This window comes from Hyla sarda, chromosome 2 (genome assembly GCF_029499605.1).
Source record: "Hyla sarda isolate aHylSar1 chromosome 2, aHylSar1.hap1, whole genome shotgun sequence".
Taxonomy (NCBI): domain Eukaryota; kingdom Metazoa; phylum Chordata; class Amphibia; order Anura; family Hylidae; genus Hyla; species Hyla sarda.
This window is the reverse complement of record NC_079190.1, coordinates 317,231,691-317,257,159: the sequence shown is the minus strand read 5'-3', so window position 1 is coordinate 317,257,159 and position 25,469 is coordinate 317,231,691. Positions and strand designations below refer to the sequence as shown.

The 25,469-nt window shown below is 43.0% G+C and overlaps 1 long non-coding RNA gene across 5 annotated transcripts in view; it reads left to right on the top strand.

The window, feature by feature from the left end:
- The window catches only part of LOC130356352 (uncharacterized), a 291,928-nt gene that overhangs the window by 39,642 nt on the left and 226,817 nt on the right, over positions 1-25,469 (top strand). The window lies entirely within an intron of this gene.

Genomic DNA, 25,469 nt, shown 5'->3' with positions numbered 1-25,469 from the left:
TAGCGAGAACAGCATTGCTGTATTCTGAAATCTTCCCTGTTGGTGTCATATATGAAACGAACTCCTCCCTCCTATATTGTGGGCTGTCTAACAGTGAATTAAATAGATGTTGATCGATCATCCTTGGTTGTTAGGGTTGTATGGGGGCTGAAGCTGTAATGGATGTCTGGGGGTGACCAACTTGCTTGGTAACATGATTGCCCTGATGAGAAGGGTTGCTGAACATATATATATATATATTTTTTTAATATGTTTTATTGAAGATTAAACAAACATCAGCCAAATCGCCTCACAGAAACAAAATGATACAAAGTGGAGTATACAGATAAAAAGGCACTGAGAACATGTACAAGTAGGCAGAATGTAAACGACAGAATACCATAGAAAATCCGTCAGTAATCAGTGCAGTGAGGACATAAACTGGAGAAAACTGAGAACAGCCAGTTGGAAAACCCTAACACAAAGAGAGGGTAAACGAGAAGAACGGAAAAGGGGGACGGTATGTAGTATAAAGGTGGCAAAATAATATTAAAGAGAGGCCGTTTTGTAGAACTCCGCATACACAGCCATATTCAGTCACGAGGGCTAAGCATAGAATTCCTACTGTTAGAGCAGACCCATGCGTCCATAAAGAAGAGGGAGTACATACATCCGGCAAAACAGAGCAACATACATAAAACAAAGGGGTACAGACAACCATATCTAGAAATGAAAGGACATTCATGACCCTAAATCTCTTCAGGAGGATGTAGAGTACGAACACTGAGTCAATGGTGAGGAGCACCAGGGACCCCACACAGAAAGGAATTTACCAGGGCATTTTCTATTCTTGTAAACAATATGGGAGAAGGGTATCATAGCATTAACCAAGGCTTTCCACTGAGACAGGGAAGGCGGGCCGGGGTCCATCCATTTGAGGGCAATCGCCTTCCTAGCAAAAAATAAAGATTCTCGCAGTAGAGTGCGCACATAATGTGGCCACACTTCCTCATCCAGAACTCCAAATAAGCAAATCAGAGGATCACACCCCGGGGGAGGTTGGACAATTGTGGCAAGAAGTCCAAGGACATCCTGCCAGAAGGATCTTATATCAGGACAAGCCGAAATAAGATGCCAGAAATCAGCTCTAGCCGCACCACATCGATGGCAGGTGTCCGAGTCAGAGCGACCCATTCTAAGTAAACGAACGGGGGTGATGTAACTATAATGTATAATATTTAATTGAATCAGTTTATTATTAGCAGAAGGAGATACCACCATATGTGAGGAAAGCATCTCCTCCCAACCATCTTGGTTACTGAACATATTTTGACTGTTCATGCCTAAAAAAGGCTGTGATGGAGCCATTTAAGGGGCTAAGCCATTTGGGATCTGTCTCGCCCCAAAGGAAAAAGCTGTGGGGGCTAAGGTTTGTGCTGAATTTTGTCCCCCGGTGGGGTATGGTATGTTGGAAGTCAAAGTCTGACATTGCATATTGACACCCCACCCAGATGAGGGTCCAGATTCAGTATTGGGGCCCCATGTGTTCTGTTTTGCAGGATTACAACGCGGATTGCCTGATTTTTTATATGGAGGTCTTCTAGAGCCCTTGTTTTGATCTTTATGTTTACGCTTGGTTCCCGTAGATGATTGATTGCTGGAATCGGAGTGATATTCAGTCCCTGAGTTTAGGGCACCCCTTTGGGGGTTTCCTCTAAAGTTGTTGTTTATAATGACTAAAGCTGACCCCTCTGATTTGTATTTAAAAAATTCTATTTTTGTCATTTATTAGCTCTTTCACACAAGTTGTCAGCCATGTGGGTTTTAATCTTTTATACTTGTTCCCCATAGGAATAAATTTACAGCAAAGTTATTCATAGTTGATTTGAAGATCTTTGATTTATCATCAGTAACAGATTATGACAGCAATTTCTCCCAGTCCTGAAGTGCAGCTCTTATGTTCTTGCCTTCCCAACATGTCTTTGTTTTCTTAGTTTTTCAGCCAAAGTAACTATATTGTGGTCACTATTACAGTGGTTTTCACAGTTACATCCTCAAATAGCTCTGCATTGTTAGAAATTGGGTTCTTGGCAAACTGGCCCATAAAATTATCCTGCAATAAATGAAGACATTTTCTCCACTTTGCTGATTTAATAGAACTCCGACTCCAATCAATATGTGGATAGTTCAGATCTCCCATTATTACCAATGTACCTGCCTGGACAGCCCTCTCTATTTGTGTATACAGCTGACTATCTATCACCTCTTCAATGTTTACCTCCCTTTGTAATTCTACCCAGAGGGATTCCATATCCTCACAATTTTAATCCACTTTTGCATCTTTTACACCGACTTTCATATCACTTTTAACATACAGGCATACTCCTCCTCCTTTCCTACTCACCCTATCCTTTCTAAATAATTTAATCCCCCACAGATTGACAGCCCAGTCATGTGTGGAGTCTAGCCATGTCTCAATGACACCAACCACCTCAAGGTGTTCCTCCAGTATCAAGGTCTCAAGCTTCCCCATTTAATATAAAAAGTGTAATTTATAGAATTTTTGTGGGTACATTTGTTTTCACTGCTGGTTTGCATCATATGTTCACTGCTAATGTTCTGATCCTTTTCTAATCTACATGCCACTTTGTGTGCTTGATTTTTTGCTTTGTCCTCCCTTCCTATTGCTAGTTTAACCGCTTCCTGACCAATGGCATAAGTGTACGTCATGGGTCTGGTGGGCAGACATGTTGTGGGTCCATGGAATGGGACCGTGTCATAACCAGGAGATATCCGCTGCTATCAGCAGCTGACATCTGTCGGTAATGACGGACATTAGAGATCCCTCAGATGTCCATCATTTAACTGGTTAAATACCCTGATCTATACAAATCACAGCATTTAAACATTAAGACTGGAATTCCACTAAGGGTTTTCACACAAGAACTCCCCAAAAAATGCCCATTCTGACGCACTGATGTGGCCAGATATTAGCTGCAAGTCAATAGGGAACTGCAAAAGGCCATATCCACTTGGAGTATTTCAGTTTGGCATTCTTTTAATCCTTTTGGCGTAATTCATCTATTTTGGGCTCCCTGGCAGTTTTTCAAAAACGACCTCTTGTTGAGACTTTGGCGTTTTTTTTATAGGAAAATCCTGGCGTTTTTCTCCAATAGAACTCTATCCCCTTAACGACAATGGACGTAAATGTACGTCATGGAGTCCTAGCACTTAAGGAACCATGACGTACATTTATGCTCCGCCATGGCTGTCAACAGCCAGGGACCCGATGGTAATGGTGGACATCCGCGATTGCGCTAATGTCCACCATTAACCCCTCAGATACTGTGATCAATACAGATCATTGCATCTGCAGCAGTGCGGTACTTTAAATGCATGATCGGAGCGCCCGCAGCACTGCCGCGTTGATCTGATCATCCAGCATGGCAGCTGGAGGTCCCCTCACCTGGCTCCGGCTGTCTCCCGGGGTCTTCTGCTCTGGTCTGAGATCCAGCAGACCAGAGCAGAAGATCGCCGATAACACTGATCAGTGCTATTCCCTATGCATAGCACTGAACAGTATTAGCAATAAAATGATTGCTATAAATAGTCCCCTATGGGGACTATTAAAGTGTAAAAAAAATAAAAGTAAAAAAATGTAAAATACAAAAGTAAAAAAATGTGAAAAATCCCCTCCCCCAATAAAAAGGTAAAATGTCCGTTTTTCCCATTTTACCCCCAAAAAAGCATAAAAAAATAATCAATGCACATATTTGGTATTGCCACGTTCAGAAAAGTCTGAACTATTAAAAAATATTGTTAATTATCCCGTACGGTGAATGGCGTAAACGTAAAAAAAATTAAAAAGTCCAAAATTGCTGCTTCTTTGTCACATTTTATTCCAATTTTTTTTTATAAAAATGTATAAAAAGTTAAGCCTTGGCAAAACTACATATCGTGGCACAAAAACTGAGCTCTCATACTGCCCCATATATGGAAAAATGAGAAAGTTATAGGTGGTCAAAATAGGGCAATTTCAAACATACTAATTTAGTTAATGTTTTGAGATTTTTTCTTTTTAACCGGTAAACTAGAGACGCAGCTCTGCATAGAATGTACATTGTACAAACTTTTTCTTTTCTTTTTTCAATTTTATTTTTACCATAAAAGGAAAAAAATGATTATGCAAGTTTGGTATAATTAGAATCGAACTGACCTATAGAATAAAGTTTGCATGTCAGATTAACCATATTGTAAACTCTGAAAATACATATGCATTACATATATTTTTTCTGGCTCTGTTATACATCAGTGGAAAAATAAAAAAAATTATTGCTCTTAGCATGTGAGGAGGAAAAAAACGTGAGCCAAGAAAAAATAATTTGCTGGGTCATGAAGAGGTTAAAGGGAAACTGACAGACTGTTCACCTGCACTAAACCCAATACACTGGGTTATAGTGTGGGTGAATTGGAGTACAAAGAGCTTACAGAAATTGGTTCAGCCATTCCGCAGATATGGCTCCTGTTGCAATACAGCTTAATCTTTTCTGACTTTCCGCGTTTCTCCGCCATTCTCTATGCCTGCCTATCTTATGCATAATAATCTTCTTGACTCTCATGTCTTAATGACATGAGAGCCTGCGGTCCACATTAACTCTCTGCTATTGTAGCAGGGCGCAGGTGCCGTTCCTTCGCTACACACGGAAGTTGAGTGCAGCAAGGTTTCAGTGGAGCACGCAAGTTTGGTCACAACTGTAAGTTATAGCTCTTTGTACTCCTGTTCACCTGCACTATAACACAGTGTATTGAGTTTAGTGCGAGTAAAAAGCCTGTCAGTTTTTCTTTAAACACTCTGCCAACCCTTTTAAGATTCTCTCCCCCAGCACAATGGACTTCCCCTCTTCCATTCAGGTGCAAATTACCTCCAGAATACTGTTTGCACTCCAATGAAAAGTCAGCTCAGGGCTAAAATAATGCCAACCCTTCATCCTTACACCAAAACTTAAAGCCACACATTTAACTATATAAGCTCCCATTGTCTTTCCTGCTATATGCATCACACAGGCAGTTTTCTTAAGAGACATCGACCTACCATGTTTTCTGTTGTTCATTCCCACATTGACCACGACAACATCCCCAGCCTCTTCCCATGTAATTTGTCCCCTTAGTCCACTACATGTCAAACCTTGGCACCAGGTAGACAGACAATCATTTGGTTGAGGCCTTGGTCTTGGTAACAAATTAATTTATCTGTCTTCCTGATTAGAGTTGAGTGAACTTTTCAAAAATTCCCTAATATTGGCAAAAAGTTCAGTTCTGAGCAAACTTAGTGATGAACCTGGAACTCAGTAAAAAATCTAAAACACATGTATCACACTGCCTAAGAGCCCTAAAGCTCTGTATAACACTGATAGGTCACCCAGGAATGTATCCAAGTACTTGTGAACTGGTTTTAAGGCTAACATAATGTCATAATTACAGTGCCCTGTGGTAACCCATGTACTTATAGGGGGTATCCACCATAAAGTGATTTTAGTAATTACCTGCCAGACACTAATGGACATGCTTAGGAAGGATCTGTACTTGTCTTGGGGCTAAATGGCTATGTTGTAAGATTACCATAACACTGTGGCTATCTTTTTGTGAACTGGGTATTTCCTGTTGAATTTTGTTCTTAAACTTCACATCCCATAATTCCATGCTTGTAAGTTTGAGGTCACTGCAGATTTTGAAATCTTTAAAATATTAAATAAGTCCAAAAATTATAATTGTTTGTTGGCAGCTGCCTGCCAGTATGAAAAATCACACATAGGCATTGGAATATTCAATGGTTTTTACAAGCTTTCCAAAAAATTCTCCCATTTCGAGGAGTAACACCAGCATTTGTTTCTGAAAAGAAGAAATGGCTGTAAAATTTTCTTCTTTTTTTCTTATTTTAACCCCTTAAGGACCGAGCCCTTTTTCACCTTAAGGACCGGAGCGTTTTTTGCAATTCTGACCACTGTCACTTTAAACATTAATAACTCTGGAATGCTTTTAGTTATCATTCTGATTCCGAGATTGTTTTTTCGTGACATATTCTACTTTAACTTAGTGGTGAAATTTTATGGTAACCTGCATCCTTTCTTGGTGAAAAATCACCAAATTTGATGAAAAAAATGAAAATTTTGCATTTTTCTAACTTTGAAGCTCTCTGCTTGTAAGGAAAATGGATATTCAAAATATATTTTTTTTGGGTTCACATATACAATATGTCTACTTTATGTTTGCATCATAAAATTTATGAGTTTTTACTTTTGGAAGACACCAGAGGGCTTCAAAGTTCAGCAGCAATTTTGAAATTTTTCACAAAATTTTCAAACTCGCTATTTTTCATGGACCAGTTCACGTTTGAAGTGGATTTGAAGGGCCTTCATATTAGAAATGCCCCATAAAAGACCCCATTATAAAAACTACACCCCCCAAAGAATTCAAAATGACATCCAGTAAGTGTATTAACCCTTTAGGTGTTTCACAGGAATAGCAGCAAAGTGAAGGAGAAAATTCAAAATCTTCATTTTTTACACTCGCATTTTCTTGTAGACCCAATTTTTGAATTTTTGAAAGGGGTAAAAAGGAGAAAATTTTTACTTGTATTTGAAACCCAATTTCTCTCGAGTAAGCACATACCTCATACGTCTATGTTAATTGTTCAGCGGGCGCAGTAGAGGGCTCAGAAGGGAAGGAGCGTCAAATGGTTTTTGGGGGGCATGTCACCTTTAGGAATCCCCTATGGTGCCAGAACAGCAAAAAAACACACATGGCATACCATTTTGGAAACTAGACCCCTCAGGGAACGTAACAAGGGGTAAAGTGAACCTTAATACCCCACAGGTGTTTCACGACTTTAGCATATGTAAAAAAAATAATTTTTTTTTTTACCTAAAATGCTTAGTTTCCCAAAATTTTTAAATTTTTAAAAAGTGTAATAGCAGAAAATACCCCCCAAAATTTGAAACCCAATTTCTCTCGATTCAGAAAACACCCCATATGGGGGTGAAAAGTGCTCTGCTGGCGCACTACAGGTCTCAGAAGAGAAGGAGTCACGTTTGGCTTTTTGAAAGCAAATTTTGCTCTGGGGGCATGCCTCATTTAGGAAGCCCCTATGGTGCCAGGACAGCAAAAAAAACAAACACATGGCATACCATTTTGGAAACTAGACCCCTCGGGGAACGTAACAAGGGGTTAAGTGAACCTTTATACCCCACAGGTGTTTTATGACTTTTGTATATGTAAAAAAAAAAAATTTTTTTTTACCTAAAATGCTTGTTTTCCCAAAAATTTTACATTTTTAAAAAGGGTAATAGCAAAAAATACCCCACAAAATTTGAAGCCCAATTTCTCCCAAGTACGGCGATACCCCATATGTGGCCCTAAACTGTTGCCTTGAAATACGACAGGGCTCCAAAGTGAGAGTGCCATGCGCATTTGAGGCCTAAATTAGGGATTGCATAGGGGTGGACATAGGGGTATTCTACGCCAGTGATTCCCAAACAGGGGGCCTCCAGCTGTTGTAAAACTCCCAGCATGCCTGGACAGTCAGTGGCTATCTGGCAATATTGGGAGTAGTTGTTTTGCAACAGCTGGAGGCTCCGTTCTGGAAACAGTGGCGTACCAGACGTTTTTCATTTTTATTGGGGAGGGGAGGGGGGCTGTGTAGGGGTATGTGTATATGTAGTGTTTTTTCTTTTTATTTTATTTTGTGTTAGTGTAGTGTAGTGTTTTTAGGGTACAGTCACACGAGCGGGGGTTCACAGTAGTTTCTCGCTGGCAGTTTGAGCTGCGGCAGAAAATTTGACGCAGCTCAAACTTGCAGCCGGATACTTACTGTAATCCTCCGCCCATGTGAGTGTACCCTGTACGTTCACATTGGGGGGGGGGACATCCAGCTGTTGCAAAACTAGAACTCCCAGCATGGACGGTCTATCAGTGCATGCTGGGAGTTGTAGTTTTGCAACCGCTGGAGGCTCCGTTTTGGAAACAGTGACGTACCAGACGTTTTTCATTTTTATTGGGGAGGGGAGGGGGGCTGTGTAGGGGTATGTGTATATGTAGTGTTTTTTACTTTTTATTTTATTGTGTGTTAGTGTAGTGTAGTGTTTTTAGGGTACAGTCGCACGGGCGGGGGGTTCACAGTAGTTTCTCGCTGGCAGTTTGAGCTGCGACAGAAAATTTGCCGCAGCTCAAACTTGCAGCCGGATACTTACTGTAATCCTCCGCCCATGTGAGTGTACCCTGTACGTTCACATTGGGGGGGGGGGGGGAACATCCAGCTGTTGCAAAACTACAACTCCCAGCATGTACGGTCTGTCAGTGCATGCTGGGAGTTGTAGTTTTGCAACAGCTGGAGACACACAGGTTGTGAAACACCCAGTTTGGTAACAAACTCAGTGTTTTGCAACCAGTGTGCCTTCAGCTGTTGCAAAAGCTACAACCCCCAGCATGTACGGACAGCGGAAGGGCATGCTGGGTCTTGTAGTTATGCAACAGCCGGAGGCATACTACATTGGCTGGGGATGCTGGGGATTGTAGTTATGCAACAGCTGGAGACACACTGGTTTACTACTTAACTCAGTGTGCCTTCAGCTGTTGCAAAACTACAACTCTCAGCAGTCACCGACAGCCAACGGGCATGCTGGGAGTTGTAGTTATGCAACCAGCAGATGCACCACTACAACTCCCAGCATGCACTTTAGCTGATTGTGCAAGCTGGGAGTTGTAGTTACACAACAGCTGAAGGTACACTTTTACATAGAAAGAATGTGCCTTCAGCTGTTGCAAAACTACAAGTCCCAGCATGCCCATAAGGGCATGCTGAGAGTTGTGGTGGTCTGCCTCCTGCTGTTGCATAACTACAGCTCCCAGCATGCCCTTGTTGCATGCTGGGAGCTGTTGCTAAGCAACAGCAGGAGGCTGTCACTCACCTCCAACGATCCAGCAGCACAGGTCAGTCCCTCGTCGTCTCCGCCGCCGCCGCGCTCCTGGGGCCCCGATCCCAACAGGGACGCCGGGGATCGGGGTCCCCAGCACCGGGGGTCGTCTTCCCGCACCCGCTCACGTCCTCCGAAAGAGGGGCGGAGCGGGTTGCGGGAATGACACCCGCAGCAGGCGCCCTGATTGGTCGGCCGGTAATCCGGCCGACGAATCAGGGCGATCGTGAGGTGGCACCAGTGCCACCTCACCCCTGCTGGCAATGGCTGTTCGGGGCCGTCTCTGACGGCCCCGATCAGCCAGTAATTCCGGGTCATCGGGTCACTGGAGACCCGATTGACCCGGAATCTGCCGCAGATCGCTGGACTGAATTGTCCAGCGATCTGCGGCAATCGCCGACATGGGGGGACATAATGACCCCCCTGGGCGATATGCCGGGATGCCTGCTGAACGATTTCAGCAGGCATCCGGCTCCCCTCCGGCTAGCGGTGGGGGCCGGAAATGCTCAGGGCGTATCCATACGCCCTCGGTCCTTAAGGACTTGGAAACGGGGGCGTATGGATACGCCCTATGTCCTTAAGGGGTTAAACAACTAGCCAAAATAATTATCCAATTTTGGGGTAATCTGGTTGTATAGGCCTAATAACAGCAGCAGGTGTGGTGTTAGAAGCTTCCCCATCAGCAGTAGGAGAGTGTAAACCAAAGTAAAGGAATGTAGCTGTACAGTACTGTCAGCTTCGTGCTTACAATCTGCCAGCTCAAATAATTAAATGAGAAGCTCCGTCATCCCTGCTAGCTCTTCAGTGGGCCCTGGCTGGTTCGGCCTTTGTTTTATAATGCCATGGTTGGACATCATCATGGTGGTTGTTGTCCTCAATTTTCCAAATATTGCTCAGATCCCTTTTCTTTATCCAACTGCTCCTCAAAGTCCATACTGCAGTGAGCCAGATATGAACCTTCTTCCATCCCATGCTCTATCATCGCTGTGAACATTTGCACCAGAAAGGAATATTAGTTTTATATTGTTAATTCCGCTGTTGTCCCTGCTGACAAATCATGTTGCCTTTTCAAAAAAGTCTGAGCACAGAACACGTGTCTCTGATCAGCTGCCAATGCCTGAGCTGAAAGTCACACTGACTCCAAAAGCTGTTTTCCTGCTACATGAGGAAACAAGCCATTATATTTCGCTGATGGAAGTCCAATATGTGTATGATTGAGTCTCTGCATGTTGGAATATCACAGATTAAGCAGTGTTAAGGAAGACCATTTTTGTGATGAAAGTCTCAGAGGCATAAGGATGTCTAAAACAAACACAAACTCTCCTGGACATGGCCAGCACATCCTTCAGACCAACATACATTTAAAGAAAATGTCTTACAACCAGATTAAGCCCATGGCCATACACGGAGAATGTGTCATGCCACCTAAATGCAGAACAACCACAATGTGCTTGCCGTTATCAGCTACTTGCCCAATCTTAGATTTCGAGGAAAAAGACAGAAAAACAGCAGCAACTCCCTCACTGTGTGGCTTTTCTTGCCCAGGTTTAGAAATACCAGAGTAATATTACTTACCAGAGTAAGCTTCACTAAGCTTCTATTAAAGGAAGGAGGAGGAGAGGTGTAAACTCCTCTCTATCTTGTGGGGAATTGTAAGATGTCCATGGAGGACGCCCTGTATGTAGAGGAGCCACAAGAACAATGAACTGAATTTTTTTCTTGCATATGATACAGCAGCTAAAATAAATAAGATTTGTAATTTACTCTCTGTAAAAAAAATCTTATGTCACTTTCATGGCCTTATAAATCTGGCCACTAGGGGTTTCCCTTCGGGTCTGGACTACATTGCGTCTGCTCAAAAGCACAGACTTTGTTCTTCTGCTGGACTGGCAGGAGTCAAAACTCAGGAAATGTGGTCTGGCCATAGGCAGTGAATAGCACTCGCTCTCTGCCTGTGTATGAAACAGGGAGAGTGAGTGTATTCACGGCCTATGGCCAGACAGCACTTTCTGAGTTTGGTCAGGATACCAAGGTCTGTGCTTTTGAGCAGATGCAATGCAGTCTGGACCAGAAGGGAGACCTCCTAGTGTCCAGATTTATAAGGCCATGAAAGTGACATAAAAATTTTTTTTTTTCCTGGGAGTAAATTACAAATCTTATTTATTTTACCTGTTGTATCATATGCAAAAAAAATTATTTTAATGACCGTGAGCACGTATGTATAGAATAAATGCTGAGCGTGTTTAGCGTAAACACTATAAATGTGTGTGCAGAATAAATGCTATGAGTGTATGTACAGTATAAATGCTATGAACGTATGTGCAGTATAAATGCTATGAGCATATGTGCAGTATAAATACTATGAGCGAATGTACAGTATAACTGCTATGAGCGTATGTGCAGTATAAATACTATGAGCGTGTGTGTAGTATAAATGCTATGAGTGCACGTTTAGTATAAATACTATGAGCAGATGTGCAGTATAAATGCTATGAGCATATGTGCAGTATAAATGCTATGAGCGTATGTGCAGTATAAATGCTATGAGCTTATGTGCATTATAAATGCTACGAGCGAATGTACAGTATAAATGATATGAGTGCACGTTTAGTATAACTACTATGAGCCTATGTGCAGTTTAAATGCTACGAGCGAATGTACAATATAAACGCTATGAGCATATGTGCAGTATAAATGCTATGAGGGTATGTACAGTATATTGATATGAGCATGTGTGCAGTGTAAATGTTATGAGTGTACATGCAGTATAAATGCTATGAAAGTATGCGCAGTATAAATGCTATGAGCGTATGTGCAGTATAATCCTATGAGCATATGTGCAGTATAATGTTATGACCATATGTGCAGTATAAATGCTATGAGCGTATGTGTAGCATAAATGCTATGCTACAAATGTACGTGAGAATGACACAAGGTATGACATTTTTTTCTCTCTCTCACAGCATAACCTTCCTAGCCCTATGAATGCTAGGAACGTATTCACATAACGAACATATACATACTGTGAAAGCTACGCACGTATGCACCGAGTAAAAGCTATGAACAGGTGCATAGAATAAAATACTAGAACAGTATGCATAATTAATACTATGAACTAGTACATGTACAGTATAAGTATGAATGTAACGATTGCTATGTATGTACAATATGGTGTGAGCATATGTACAGTATAAAAGTTATGTACAGTGAACGCTACGTATGAACAGTATAAATCCTACATATGTACAGTGAAAACCCATGTATGAACAGTAACTATGCTACGAGTGCACGACCTAGTGTGTGATTCAGTACCTTATACTGTATAAACTGATATCACCATCCATGCTGGATGAAGTGGACGAGTTGTTACTAAGCAGGGGTGAGTTTGCAAAGCCAACATGGAGGATGCAACATTTACATAACAAAACACCCCAAATATTACAACATATTCATACACAATTAACAATGGGACGCCCAAATATTACAACATATTCATACACAACTAATAATGGGACACCTAAAATTAGAGAGGAGCTGCCCTGATATAAACGTTGTGCCTCATGCCATCTGAATATACAACAGCTGGCAGCCTGACATGAGAGGCTTATACAGCAGACCTCACCACATATAGCCTGGCTGCACCATACCCCCGTAGACAGCACTATCTCCCCGTGCACAGAGACTAACAGCTGCCAACAGCCAGGGCAGCAAAGCAAATGCACAAGTCAGTAGATTTAAGTTCCTCATGGTAAGAAACCGCCACACTCATGATCACGGACTGTGGTGTGAGTAATTTTGGCGGCTGATGCGGGAGACCGGACGGCCGAGACTAGGCAAGAAATAGTAATAGGGAAAAGTAACCAGGGGTTGGGGGGTGCGTATTAAGTGTACAAGTGGCTGTAACATGGAAAGAAGACACCTGAAAACTTGCACCCCGTCCGGACTTTATACGCAGGAAGCTTGAATCTCCCGCCACAAGCTGCTCTCCACAAAACGACACGTACGCCCTGCCTGTATGGAGCAGGGGGCCTTTTATGCTCATGCCCCTCCCATTATTCCTATATGCCCCACCTACAGGTTCAGAGGAATACCCATTCCCCTCTCCCAAACAAAGCCCGATGGGTTTAAAACTTGTAAGAAAAAACTGGAAAATAAAAACTGACGTCTTTTTTCTGTAAGTCAATGTGATTAAAATGATACCTATCTTTAAATGCTTTTCTATTATTGTACTACTTTAAAAAAACAAAAAAGGCTATTTTTTTAGTTTTCCATGTACTGGACTGTATGAGGGCTTATGGTTCTGTGATCTGTAGTTTTTATAATTTTATTACTTTATATTCCACTTTTTTCTGGGATGTCATATGACAAGAAATCAACAATTTTGGACTCTGATATATTATATTATATTATTATAATTAATTATATTATTATTATATTATATTTGAGATATATGTATATATATATATATATATATATTTTTACTTTTACCCTGTTCTCTGTATGGGATCATTAACATCATGTTTTAATAGTTCGTACATTTTTGCATTAGGCTGCCTCTCAGGACGTACATGTACATCCTGGTACGCCAAGTACCAGGCAGCCAAGGTGTATATGTACATTCAAAGGTGTATGCAGCTCAACAACATAAACTTATTAGGTGAACCAAGGTTAACTGAGGGGCACTAGATACCCAAGTGTCGAAAGTGGGACAGGTAAATGTGAATATAAAAAGAGTTCAGTCCAATAAAATACAAAACACCAGATAGCATAAAAATCTGATAAAAATAGAATAAACATGCAGTTGTGCTAAAAAAGGAAATATGCAGTTCTATTGTAGAAGGAAAAGAATAGTCTTGGTTACCCAATGTAGTGCTTTCTAATGAGAAAGCTGGGTGGATGAATGAAAAAAATCCTTTTTACTGCTGCTGCTGATGATGATCCTTTTGGGGAAACATGTATCCTAGGACATTAAAATGTAGTGTGATGTACTGTTGGCACTATGTACAGTGCACAGATTCCCTGTGGGAAAAGAGGTCTATGTTCCAGATGGGATCAGAAGACCGATTCTTCTTATGATTTGCCATTCCTATAAGAGAAAATGTTCAAAGGGACTGTGTCCCGCTCACCTGTGATCCTGTTGGTTGCAGTATATATCGTGGCTCTTGGACCGTGAGTGATGCAAGCTGACATAGGCAGCCATCCAATAGGCAAGAGCAGGTGATGAACCAAGCAGGTCCGCGTGTCAGAGGCGAACACGCTTCTATGAGGCGCTGATGTGAGTTGGTGGTGCTGTGTGTCAGCGGCGTCCTAGGATATTCAGTCTCGTCGTGAAGTCTGCATCAACTGCTAGTGGTAGCAGGGTGTTAATGAAAGGTCAGACACGTTTCAGGAGTCTGCTGCTCCTGCAGCCACTGAAGAAAGGAGCAGCAGACTCTTGAAACGCGTCTGGCCTTTAATACATAATCGCTATAAAAATAAATGATGATAATTATAATAATAAACAGTGAAGAAGCAACAGCTTTTTACAAGACATCCAACAATTCTTCTTTTCTGTGAGTAGCAACAGGTTTCGCTCCTTTCAAATTTAAAAGCAATGGCTTTTTACAAGCCTTCCAAAAATTCTCTCGAGAGTAGGAGTAGTGGTAATAGCCAGTTGACAGCAGCAATGTCAGGACTTATCAGTGGCAACAGGCACATGAGTTTTAAATTACTCACTGATCGATGCCTGGTTCATTATAACAAACCTACGTTTTTCCACCTTGTTGGCGGGCAATCTTGTTTGCTTAGGTTTGATGACACCACCTACTGAGCTAAATACTGTCTCTGATCCTACACGAGAGGGTGGACAAGACAGAACATCCATGGTAAATTTTGTACCTTCTGACCAATGGTGTAATCTGATGACCCAGAAGTCTATGGGGTCTGGACTGATGGTGTCAGGTGGGAAGATAGAGAAGAATTGCCACACAGTAGAGTACCGTAAAGAGTTGGCCTACAAATGCAGCAGCAGTTCTCACCCTCTACTGAGCTGAGCAGACCAGCAGGTCTACATTTGGGAGGTTTTGTAGATGTTCTAGCCTTACCTTAGCTCTTTACCACTAACAGTGCCACTAACAGTGAAAATTGTCCTTAATATTTTTTAGCCCCACTAGCAGACATCCTCTTATAGAATAAATAAAAACATACTTTAGCTAAGATGACACCCTATCTTTACTTCAGATACTATGTATGGCCTGTTGGTTAGTATGAGGTCTAGAAGTAACCTCTCTTGTTGGGTCCTGCACTAATTAGCAGAAGGTACCTTTTTTCTCTGCTGGACCTGCATGTTTCTTTATAGTCTATATTAGGGTAATTAAAGTGCCCCATAATAGTAAATTTACCTTCTTTGCTGCCCTATCTGTCTTTATCAGAAGATTTTCTGCTGCCTCCATTATACTTGGCAATTAATAACAAACTCCTATTATTAATTTATGAACCTCCACCATTGAAAAAGGGAACGCAGTTCCCCGAAACGCGTCTGGTGTTAAGACAACCCTGCACATCATCTGAGACAATCTTTACCGCATTGCCGGTCCTCACCTACTCTCTCACCTGCTCCCCGTGCCGTCGGGGTAGAGAGGATACCTCCAGCGTTGCCATACGCTGCTACGACCGCTAGGCTTCACAGCGCTGCCACACGCTGCTTCCCAGCCATCATCTCCAACCGCCAGCACCGGGGTGCTACATTTCTCCTGTGCCGCCGGGACAGAGGGACGTGTATCCGGATCGCAAGCACAGCTGCACTCACCTGAACTGTATAGCGATTGCCCTCTGGCATTCAGTCCCCGTGCCGTCGGGGTAGAGGGGGCATCGCCTGTATCTCTGCACCTAAAAACGTTTATAGTGTGCCCCAATCTGGGAGGCTCCAGAGCTACCGAAAATTTGCCTTATTGGATTATCAACTTTTTTGCTATGTACTTTCATCTGGATTAATCCTGGCTCCTATAATATGACTTTACAGTATAACTAAACAGATACTGTTTGCACTGTCCCATTGCCCCACTTTCATTGTCTCATTGTCCAATTAGTGAAGTGCAATACCACTGTGTATATTTTATATTTTTAGCATTTTATACCATTGTAACCATTTTATCTAGTGACCAGTCTGCGACAAGGGCCCTGCCGCAGACCTCACATCATTTTTCCAAATAAGTGTTATCTTTTTATGCTATTTTAGACACGTTTTCTTTTTTCTCTCTCTCTTTCTTCTAATTTTTGACCTTATATCTTTTACTCTGACCTAGCCCTGCAGGACTGCCTCCCCTTTTTACACTATTAGTACTCTTTCTTGGCACATGGGTATGTGCAACGCAGTATCCTCGGTATAGGTTTTCTCTTTTTACGTTGAGCTCCCACATTTTTTTAATATATTTTCAATGTTCTTAGGATGGTGTTGTCAGCTTTGTGCACAGCCTTGAACACCCTGAGTCTAGCATTGTTTTAAATATCATATCTGCTTTCTTGAGAGGGAGACTCCATTCCCCCCTCCCCTCTGATCCCACCAGGGGGTCTTCTCTCTTCCTGGCCTCTTATCTTTTTGATTATAGGATGGGACCAGAGTGCATGACTTCAAAAAAGCCTTTGACCCCCAATAAAATGCAATACACAAAAGGACACACTGTCCGAATGACCTCTCACCCATGTCCTGGACAATCCATCACACACAGTTATCATTTATAATACACATATAGGATTTTAATAATCAGGCCTTGGGCCTGATACCTCCCCCTTAAGATGGGGACAGAGAGATCTTGCCTATCCAGGCTGATAGATCTGTCTCCCTTAACCATCTATTTCTTTTCTTGACACCACATGCCCTGCATTCCCAGGCAAAGATGGCACTGAAGGGGCCTATTTCCTCATTTAGCTGCCTTTTCTTTGCAGCTAAGAGCTGTGGATTGATCTCTACATCCTGAAGGGATCCCTGGCTCTTAGCATCCTCCACTAGGTCTAGTAGGGGATCACTACCCAGCCCTTCCTCTGGTGCACTACATACACTGAGTACCACCTTCTCAGGGTTATAGTATGCCATATTAATGTGGTACTGCCTCTGCCTCTGACCTTTCTCATCAAGGGCAACTACATATGTGGTGGGTTCTAGGCACTGCAGAATGGGGAAGGGACCCTCCCAGGCAGCCTGCAACTTATTCTGCCTGATGGGGTTCAGAATCATTACCTTCTCTCCCACTTCATAGACCTTGCATTGTGATCATACCAGTACTTCTGCCTGGACTGTGCTGCTGTGAGGTTGTCATGTGCCAGCCCAGTCAGTGCCTGCATCCTGTCCCTGAATCTCAGAGCATACTCCACCACAGAAGTCTCAGGGGCAGTTAGCCCCCCTTCCCATTCTTCCCTAACTAAATCTCGGGGCCCCCGCACTTTGTGACCATATAATAACTCAAAGGGCGAGAAACCTGTAGGCTCTTGGGGTACATCCCTGTAAGCAAATAACAGATGGGGTAAATACTTTTCCCAGTCTCTGCCCTCCGATTCTACAAATGTTTTTAGCATTTGTTTCAAGGTGCCATTGTTACCAGACACTCTGTCCAACCAATGTTATGACAGTAAAATCCCTGCCATACAGGTATGGCTGTAATTTTTGCAAAGCCCAGACCACAGCTAGACATTCCTTCTCTATGACCGCATAGGCCACTCCCAAATGTCCTGCCAGGGGGGTCTCATGGGCCAACCTCAGCAGCTCTTTCCTGTACTGCCTAGGAACCACTAATGGCCTTTCTCTCTCCTGGGCCCCTAGCCTGCCTTTGGAAAGGGACTCCCAGTACAAGATATCCTTTTCCCAATATACCCGATGCCCATCTGTATCAACACCTGTATGTTCAGCACGTTGTCTCAGCCCTTCAAGGGAAGGGTCACTGCGCAGAGCTTCACGGAAATGCTCATTTCCCTCCCCCCATCTCGTGGTATCAGGGAGCACATTTCCCCCAGGTGAACTAGCACCTCCACCTTCCTCTCCCTCAGTTCCAGACATAACAATGTGCAGGCATCATACACAGGGCTATCACTCCTTCCCTCCTCCTCCTTAGGCTCACAGGCTTGGGACATATCACTCACTGCTGGTCCCTCATCCTTACATGTCACCAGGAGCACACCAACCCCTCCCCCTAGCCCATCTCCACTAGGTTTTGGCATTGGCAATGCATTGTCACCACATTTTACAATACACCCCATTCCACTTTTGGAAAACATTACTGGTTCAGTCACAGGTAAACAATTATCAATCCCCTGCACTCCCTCCTAGTAACCACATCTTGCAGTGTCTCCCAAAGTCTCGCACAGTACCTCAGAATGAACAGGGCTCTCTCCTAGCCCATCCGGTGTGCAGGTAGTGTCCTCTGGAGCATAATGACAGAGCATCCGACCCAAATCATTCCCCAGCAGAACATTAACAGTGATGTCCTCAGAGACCCCCACCTCCCGCAAACCCTTGCCTGTACCCCAATCCAGGTACACACGGGCCATGGGCACAGCAGGCCGCACATCTCCAATTCCTTTTAAAGCCATGGTTCTTCCAGGGATGATGTCCTCTGTATCCACCACTTCAGGCCGCACAAAGGTAAAGGAGACTCCAGAATCTCGCAAACCCACTGTCACCCGGTCACCCACAGTTACACTCTGCAGGTTATCCGCTCTTTTCTCCACCGCTCCGGACACCAGAAGAACGGCTGTGTGTCCTGCAGCTACTGGTGGAGAATTCTTTTTGTTGGGGCAAGTGGCACTCAGGTGCCCAATATTGTTGCATCTGTAACATCGGCGGGTGTCCCCCTGACCCAATGTGGCTCCTGTTGCTTTTGGGAATGATGCAAAGAATTTCCCAGCTGACCTGGTGGTGCTCTGTGGGTGTGTGGCTCCCCTCCAGGTACTTGCTCCAGCTTGTGCAGATCCACGCTTTGCTGCTGGCGCCCCGTTGTTGGCAAAGTCATCTCCTAGTTCTGCTGCTTCCATGGCTGTCTTGGGCTTGCGATCCAAAATCCACTCTCTTGCTTCAAAGCTCCGTGTTTGGAGAAACTGATCCAGGACCATCAAGTCCTCCAGGGCCTCATAGGTAGTGACTTGTAGGCCCCCAGTCCATAGCCTGAATGCAGTCCTTAGCTGACCTGCATGTTGAGTGCAGCTTTCTGTGGCACTTTGTTGCAAAGTCCAAAACTTTTTCCGATAAGTCTCTGGAGTCAGATTAAAACTTTTGAGCAGGGCAGATTTTATTGCCTCATAGTCCTGGTCACTCTCAGAGGAAAGAGAAGCAAACACATCCAGAGCTTTTCCTCGCAACCGTGGGGTTAGATATCATCCCCACTGTTCCTTAGGTAGATGGAACTGCCGGCAAACCTTTTCAAATCCCCTCAGGAACACATCCAGATCACCATCTTTCTCCAACATGGGGAAATGTTCCAAGCAGGGTTTGTGGTCTCCTTGATCCTACACATCACTCCGTGCGGATGAAGCATCCCCTCTCAGCCTCAGAACCTCCAGTTCATGCCTTCGCTGGGCCTCTCTTTCTGCGGCTTGTGCCTGGGCCTCTCTTTCTGCGGCTTGTGCCTGGGCCTCTCTTTCTGCGGCTCATGCCTGAGCCTCTCTCTCAGCAGTTTGGTACTGGAGAAGCAGTTGGAGTTTCATATTGGCATCCACATTCCCAAGGTGTTGTAAGGCAGTCTGCATATAAGAGTCGTAGGCCTCATGTGGAGTACTGTCCTGATGGGGAGTAATGTTGTATTCCCCAGGAGATATCAGTCCTTGGATGGCAGTTCCAGCTGTAGGACTTTGTCTCATGTCACTCAGCTCTTCTGCACTGGCATCATACTCCACAAGATCAGCAATAAGTTGTTCCTTGTTCTTTCCTGCAGTAGGGATGTCCTTTTCTTGGCACATTAGCTCCAGTGCAGGCTTGGACTGCTTGCGATATGCCTCCATATTTCCGAGATGAGACAGAGGAGGTAAAACAGGAGATGGGGAGGACAGAACTATCTTGCACTCTTTTTGTATGTCTTTTAAAGCAGCACTGAGCTCTGTCTTTGGAATTTACACACAAGAATATGTATGCAATTTCTTTTTAGTGCTAAGATTTCCCTACAGGTAAAATCCAGCAAGCACTAAAAATCTCTAAATATATCCCGACGCAGCCACCAGTTGTCACGATCACACCCCATCCGTCCAGCCAAGACGCTAGACTTCAAAGGAGATGTAAACAAACAGCCAGACCCCCAATAAAATGCAATACACAAAAGGACACACCGTCCGAATGACCTCTCACCCATGTCCTGGACAATCCATCACACACAGTTATAATTTATAATACACATATAGGATTTTAATAATCAGGCCTTGGGGCTGACAGGGGGGATTTTGGTGGCAACAGCTGGAGGAACAAAATGGGTCAGGTCAACGGCGGATAGGGGCAGATAGCATTAACCCCTTGTATTCGTGATGCCAGGGTGTGGTTTAGCCTTTAACCACCCGAAGGTATACTGCTGGTTCCTGGGCTATGCACGGGGGCAATAAAGACTCTGACGCAAAGTTACGGACAACGGTAGCTTTACTGAGGGTAGACAGTTGGTAAAGTCTATATAGTTCACCCAGGGCCCAAGGAGGTGACCTTGACGCAGAGACCTTAAGGGCTTGCTGGGACTTGTAGTAGGACTGGACAATTGAATGCAGACCACGCTGACTTGACAGATGACAGTGCTGACTTGACTTGACTCATAAAGCTGTGACTTTAGCATACTTGACTTGATGGTGGCTGCAGGACTTGACTTTAAGGTCTCCAACACTCTGGACACACACACTAGGCACGACTGCACTGGACTTCAGCTTAGCAGAAGAGCAGAGCTCAAAGAGAAAGACGCTAGCTCCACCAAGGGCTTATATGGGGGAGACTAGCAGGAAGCCCATAGGTCACTCTTGGGATCACCTGGTCACTGGTACCTCCTGGGTAACAATTACATGATATATCACATGGTATATCTCGTAAAAAAAAAAAAAACATGCAGGGGGTCTTGGGGACACTGAAGGAGGCTTCCTGACAGGACAGCAGGAGCACAGGGTAACACCTCCCATACTGGGCCACCACAGATCCGTACCCTGAAAATAAAATGTGGTGTGAATGTACTCTTACATAACTACCAGACATTGTAAATGGTTATGAGCTGCTGCCTTCAGTCACATCTATGTATGTAATGTATGGGGAGCTTCTCAGGACTGGAGATGAGTAAGATAAAGTCTTGGGGGCAGACATTTTCCTAGGCTTCCTATTAGTGGGTATAACAGAGACTTGGTTGGACGATACCTGTGACTGGGCGGTCAACATACAGGGTTATAGTCTATTAAGGAAGGATCTGACAAAACGGAAAGGGGGAGGAGTCTGTCTTTATGTAAAGTCCAGTCAGTATGGGTAGAAATATATGGAAAATATATAAAAAAAAATTCTGACAGGGGTTTGCTATAAGCTACCAAATATAATGGAAGAGGCAGAAGATCAATTAATGAGGCAAATAAACAAGGCAGCAAATTGGAATGAGTTGCTAATAATGGGACACTTTAACTATCCTGATATAAACCAGTAAACTGAGTGCTGTGATTGTTTTCAACCAACCCTTCCTCTACACTGTCTCTGGGCAAACCGGTTACAGATAGTGACCTACAGTCTGTTTTTTATGTTTTTCAAAACACATTGTGACTTCATTTTTTTTCCTTGATCAAAAAATTAAATAAATTAATTCATAATTAAGACAACACTTACAATATATTGTCCATCCTGTGCATAACTAGTTTTTGAAGTCTCTACAGTTACTCCACTTTTTTAATTTTTTATTATTGTGTTACTACACCTCCTTCTTTTAAGGCTACCTTTGATTTATTCAACAACAATCCTACTAAAATGAATAAAGGTTTGTCAATGATCTATGTGGTATTAAGTGATAAAATTCTTTTCTCCAGGCACCCTTGCCAAAACCAGTGGGAGAGACATCCTAATGCTGTCCCAGACACTTTAAATGGGCACTGTCACCAACTTTTTTTATTTTATTTTTTTATTTTATTTTTTTACTTATGTACTACAACATATCTCTAATATAGTTTCCTTTTTTTTTTTTTCAATTAAAATAGTTTATTTTACATTTGAAAACTGGCCACTAATGGTCTCCCTCCTAGTGGCCGGCTGCAGCCAGCCATGACGTCACGACTGAATTAGGACCGATGCCGGCCGGGCAATCGGTCCTAATTCAGTCAGCCTGCACTCACTCCTGGCCTGTCAATCAGACAGGCGGGAGCGAGCACTGAGAACACAGAGGATGCGCACATTGGCTCGCACACCGGCCCCACCTCCCTGCATACACGCGCCGCTGCTGCTAAGTCCTGCACTCCACTCCTGCACTTGGGTATGTCTTTTTCGGGGTGGGGGGGAGAGGGTTGCATGGCGGGTTTAGGGGTAGCAGGTTGCGGGATTCGGGGTAGCGGGTTGTGCGGCCATAACAAAGATACTGTTTTAAAAACAGGGTGCCTCCAGTTGTTTCACCACTACAACTCCCAGCATGCCCTGACAGCCAATAGATTTCAGAGCAAGCTGGGGGTTGTAGTGGTGAAACAGCTGGAAGCACCCTGTATAGATGAGCTAAGGGCAGAAGTCGGCCCCCTGCAGGCATCAGTGACGTTGCTCCTGCTGGGGAAGTCTGCCTAGTAAGTGAGCACATTGCCAGGTAGAAAAAAAGCCATTTCTAAGATAGTAAAAAAAAAAAATTTAAGGCAGGGAGGGGGTTAGGAATAGATGGGCAATAGGCAGGGACAGATGGTGGGAGCTACTCATTAATCAACCTACTGTGCTTTCCAAGTATGCCAGACATTCAGAAGTAGCACAGAGGGTTTTATATTGGGGATACTACACCCCTCCAGTTTGACAATCATATTCCCTACCTCATCAAACCTGTGTTTGTTTGTTTTTTAATCGGTAGAAGGTGTTTCCGATATTTTTTTTTAGGGATGTGACCTCATCCAAACATTTTTAACCCCTTGGGGATCTAGCCCATTTTGACCCGAAGGACCAGAGCATTTTTTGCACATCTGACCACTGACCACTTTAAGCATTAATAACTCTGGGATGCTTGTACTTATGAATTTGATTCCGAGATAGTTTTTTCGTGACATATTCTACTTTATGTTAGTGGTAAATTTTCGTCGATACTTGCATCATTTCTTGGTGAAAAATTTCATGAAAATTTAGCATTTTCATAACTTTGAAGCTCTCCGTTCGTAAGGAAAATAGACATACCCATACCAAATAAATTATATGTTGATTCACATATACAATATGTCTACTTTATGTTTGCATCATAAAGTTTACATGTTTTTACTTTTTGAAGACATCAGATGGCTTCAAAGTATAGCAGCAATTTTCCAATTTTCCGAGTAAATTTCAAAATCTGAATTTTTCAGGGACCAGTTCAGTTTTGAAGTGGATTTGAGGGTCTTTATGTTAGAAATACCCAATAATGGACCCCATTATGAAAACTGCTCCCCTCAACGTATTCAAAATGACATTCAGAAAGTTTGTTAACCCTTTAGGTGTTTCATAGGATCAGCAGCAAAGTGGAGGCGAAAATTCAAAATCTTAATTTTTTACACTAACATGTTCTTGTAGACCCATATTTTTTATTTTTACCAGCTCTACCGTAGTGACGGGCTGCACCTCAATGGGGAGGTGATGTAGTTCGTGGCTTTGGGGTTGAATTGGATCTGGCTCCAAGGGTTATACACCCAGTTAAAATTTGCAGACCATGCATCTGAGACACAAAATGGCTGAGTCCATGCAGACTAGTGAATACAATATATATTCACACAGACTGCAGATAATTAACTAGCTGTATCACCGGAGACCAAATGCATTCATAAACATCCCACAGACCAACCTATTTAGGAATTTTGGAAGAGTTATATCCTAATATCTAATGCACAAATCAACACTACACATCCAAACACTGGCAGAAATAAAGATGTTTAATACACAGTTGAAAACTAAGCACACTCTAACTAAGAGAGAGAGAAGAGAAAATATATTGCAAATAACTAGAAGTTTAAATCTGCAGTGTAAGGAAACACATATACTACAATTATAGTAGAAATCCTATAATTGGCTATATGGGTGGATTTTCCTTAAAAGATACAACTATACTAAAAGAAACACATAAAGAATATAATACTGGAAATACTTAGCTTCAGGGAACCTTTACAGTTAGTATGATTAACCAAGCCAGGCATTGGGGCAAGGCTGCAGTCCTTTGTTTCAGGATTCAGGCCCAACAGCAAGTTGAATGGAAAGTGTCACACCAGGAAGGGGAATGGAAAGGTGTATTGGTATGCAGCCCAGGAAGAGAAAAAGCTTGGCACTGTTCAATGGGCTTTTTATTATGTTGTCTCCGCCCCTTAGCCAGCCCCCCAGGTGGTCTTTGTCTAATATTACAAAGCCCACCTATTGGCCCCCTTAACAGACTCCATCCTTCCTTTGTCTAAACCCATGTGTGTTTCTAGGTCTAGGATCACAAATATAGCAGATAAAATGTATGCCATTTTCATGTCCATAACAGGAGGGTGCAGCTGTGCTGTGTTTCTCTACAACATAGAGTGGGAAGATAGTATAGATAGAAGGGGGGGACTTAATAATGTACCTGGGGGTGGAGCGGAGGGAGGGGTTACAATAGTTAATAGGGATAGGCATCATAGGGAAAAAAACATACACCATTGAATTGCATGTAGACTAATGCCAGAAGTCTGTCCAATAAAACTGACGAACTGAAGTTGAAAATTTCAGAGGAGGATTATGACATAATGGGTATAACAGAGACTGGGGTGGATGATAGCTGTGACTGGACAGTCAACATACAGGGTTATAGTCTATTCAGGAAGGATCGGACAAAACGGAAAGGGGGAGGAGTTTGTCTTTAGGTAAAGTCCAGTCTGAAGGCCGCACTGCGGGAGGATATTTGGGAGGGAAATGATAATGTGGAGTCACTATGGGTAGAAATATATGGAGATAAAAAAAAATCCTGATAGGGGTTTGCTATAAGCCACCAAACATAATGGAAGAGCCAGAAGATCAATTATTGAGGCAAATAAACAAGGCAGCAAATCAAAATGAGGTGATAATAATTGGGGACTTTAACTATCCTGATATAAACTTGGAGACTGAGACCTGTGAATCTCCTAAAGGAAACAGTTTTCTGACTATAGCTAAAGACAATTATCTGTCCCAAATGGTGCAGGGCCCGACCAGAGGGGGCGCCCTACTAGACTTAATATTAACCAACGTACCTGACAGAGTAATTAATGTGCAAGTAGAAAGACACCTAGGAAATAGTGATCATAATGTAATACATTATAAATTGTTCTTCAATAAGGGAATCTCTCGAGGGGCCACAAAAACAATGAACTTTAGGAAGGCAAAGTTCGATCAACTCAGAGAAGCCCTTAACAATATGAAAT